Source organism: Chaetura pelagica, unplaced genomic scaffold, assembly GCF_000747805.2.
Source record: "Chaetura pelagica isolate M959 unplaced genomic scaffold, ChaPel_1.0 scaffold314, whole genome shotgun sequence".
NCBI classification, from domain to species: domain Eukaryota; kingdom Metazoa; phylum Chordata; class Aves; order Apodiformes; family Apodidae; genus Chaetura; species Chaetura pelagica.
The window spans coordinates 3067226-3070328 of NW_009953218.1; the positions used below are offsets into that span (position 1 = coordinate 3067226).

At 40.9% G+C, this 3103-nt stretch overlaps 1 protein-coding gene across 1 annotated transcript in view; it reads left to right on the top strand.

The window, feature by feature from the left end:
• The first annotated feature begins 3054 nt into the window (after window positions 1–3054).
• The window catches only part of RPL18A (ribosomal protein L18a), a 5470-nt gene continuing 5421 nt past the window's right edge, over window positions 3055–3103 (top strand). The window contains exon 1 of the mRNA XM_009997747.1: window positions 3055–3076. The gene's annotated coding sequence lies outside the window, so the exon portion shown is untranslated. The remainder of the gene's footprint in view (window positions 3077–3103) is intronic.

The following is a 3103-nucleotide window of genomic DNA, read 5'->3' on the forward strand; positions in this document are numbered from 1 at the left end:
AAATAGAGAAAGAGAAACTTTATTTGCTCAGCAGAACAATACAAATCAAAAGCAGGACTGCAACAACCACAGAAGCTTGCCCACAAACCTCAAGCATAGTATGTACTGCACTCAAACATGAATGCACATACTTGTGACACACATATCAAAAATCTAAATCCTTTAATCATCTTCCAGTAGTACTAAACTTCCTATGGAATAAGGAAATTTTGAACTGCCCATATATTTAAGTTATCTTGAAAAGAATTTATATCACTTAACAGAGAAATGGCATGTACTATTCAGCTGAAAGGCTTCAACTCAAATTTCAAGCATGCAGAGAAGGTTTCAGCAAGATATGACATAAGCATAAATCTGCTACTTAAATGATAGACCGCTGTACTTTTTTCCCTACCACAAGCTTAGCAACTGCAAAAAAAACCCAAAACCAAACTCCACTCATCTCTAATATTGTTAAGATGTTTCATAAACCCATGTATGAAGTATTTCCCCTAGGGGGCAAAGCCACTAGGACGTCCTTCTAAAGCAAGTGCACACAAGAGAAGTGTCTTAGAAATCAACCACAAAAGACATCACACTGAGTTGTTAATGAAGATTTCAGTTCCTACTAATGGGTGTTGATTTACTAGCAATGACTTTTATTTAGAAAATTCAGTGTAAAATTAACAAGCAAGCTAAATGTTCTAAAGATTATGTGCCTCTCTACAGGCTGCTCCATAAGGCTCTGGTAAAACACAGTGGATTCAAAAAAACCCACCACATCTTTGTCAGAGTGCTATTTAACAGCAAGGGGGGACAAAAACACAATCTATCCTTCAAAGTCCCCCCCCATGGTAACATAGTTAATGATGTCTGAAACAAGGCCTTATTACACAAGTATGTAGGAGGTAAGGCAAAGGAAGACAGACAAGAGGAAGAGATGAAATACAAAGGAGCTGTGGTTTGAAGCTGCCTACATCTCTATAGGTAAAACTCCTGCTTTCTAAGTATCATGTGTCTTGTGCATGCTCTACTATTCACCTTCCCCAATGGAAGAAAGGTGGCACAGTGACAACTGAGAGCCAGCATGTCTGAAAAAAAAAGAACCCAAAATTTAACACGGTAACTGACAGACATTTCTATAAAACTCATTAGGAATACACTGACAAAACGCATCATAAAAAGCGATTTAATACGTAAAACTGAGTTTGTACAAAAACCCCTGCAGGTTGCAGCAGTATAGAAACCAGAAAATCTGGAACAAAGCGATGACTTGTGGTAAAACAAGCTTCATGCACTGCTTTACAGCACAGAGCAATCCCTCTCAGGGTCAAAAGCTTTAGGGATTAAAGTTACTCTGCTGAGTCTTCTCCCTTTGTGTCCCCAGCTCTCCATGCTGCTCGTTTTTCCCCATAATCAGCATCCAAAACATCCAGATTAAAATAAAGGTAACATGCTCCAGGGAAAACGATTTTTTTTCCAGCATCTTTCGATTAGGGTTTGGTCGAGTTATACAAGTAAAACTATTTAATATACAGAAGCATATTTTTGGCACATTTTCCAGCTGATATTACGACATTATCTACCCAAAGGGCAGTAAACTACGTGTGTGACAAGTTTTGCTATTAAAAATATCCTGTCTCAAACATGTATTCTCTTCGCTTGTTTAGCTAACAGCAATGCCAACAAGTTCTACTAATTTTGTATAAGCTACATGAGCATATTTGAAGTTTCATCTTCTATCAGATATCCTTTTCTAAAGGGTTTCAGCTTGACTAGCAAAATCTAGAAGACAATTAATGAGACAGACTATTTGAATGAGCCTTTTGAGAAAGCTAGCAAAATAGCTTCTCATGCTACACAATTTTAGCTAAGCAAGTAGCTTTTCCACCACAAATCTATTTTACCAGGCACTTACACTGCAAAAGCAAAATCAAACTGCAATTTTAATAGTACTTACAATTTGAAAAATCATTTGCAAGACACACTTAGCTATAAAATCAAGTATGTCATTAAAGCGTGCAATTTATTTATTTAAAAAGTCAATGACATTAATAGTTAAGATGCAGCTGTGTAGGAAGTATTATTTTATTTACACAGTGAGCCTTTTTTGTTAAGCAGCACACTACACTGGGTAGCAAACTGTCCTTACTGTCATTAGGAGGGTGCAATTCTTAGCAATGATGTCGTACAGGTGTGAAATTTGTGTATCACTCGTCAGGACAGTTTATTCCCTTCCACATACTAAGTATGTATAAATGCATTTAATAGCAGAGACTGCTGTCATACAAGAAAGCAGGAAAAAATGCAGTCACACTTCAAGTGGGGAAGATTTCCCAGTTTAAGAATACAACTTGGTCAAAGGTGTCTAATCTGGGTCCAGATATGCCCTAGTAACAAAAGCATTCAGAGCATTTAAACTACGGATGCTAACCACAGGAACAACTAGTGATTAAAGAATACTTCATTTACAGCACTCATTTTAGGTGCACACAAGACTGTGATAGCACACAAGGAGGCAGTGACATACTCCATTTTAATTTCCTGAAGTTTTCTCTAATAAAACAAAATACAATTTAGATAATATTTCACATTCCCTTTTTTTTTTTTTTTCTATCTCTGCTTTGCTTGTTGCAAATCTTGAGCATATTTGCAGACTCTTAGGGTCTAAAGCCTTTACACTGGCCTAACACGTGGTTAAAATTAACAGCTGTGTCATTATAGCTACTTCGCGAACTCTTCAGCTGGCCCAGAAAGTTTTTCTGTCTGGAAGTGACATATCAGGTCTTCATTTAGGGCACGTTCTTACAGGCCAGGACCTCCTGGTGAGGAGGAAGACCCTCCTGCCCCGCACAGAGGGGTCAGAGCCTCCTCCCGAGGGAGAGCCAGCCCCGCTGCCCGGCTCAGCAGCTCAGCCCGGCAGGGTGACCGGGCACTCACACCCCACCACCCAGACCCGCGGCGGGGACACCGGGAGGACACCTGCCCCCCTGTGCGTGACAAAGCACCTCTCCCGCGGGCGCCGCGGCGGCTCCCAGCGCGGGGAAGCGCGGTGCGGGTGCCGGCTGAGCGCGGCGGAACATGGAGGTGCGGGCAGGTCCCTCCCCTCACGCCGCGGCCTCAC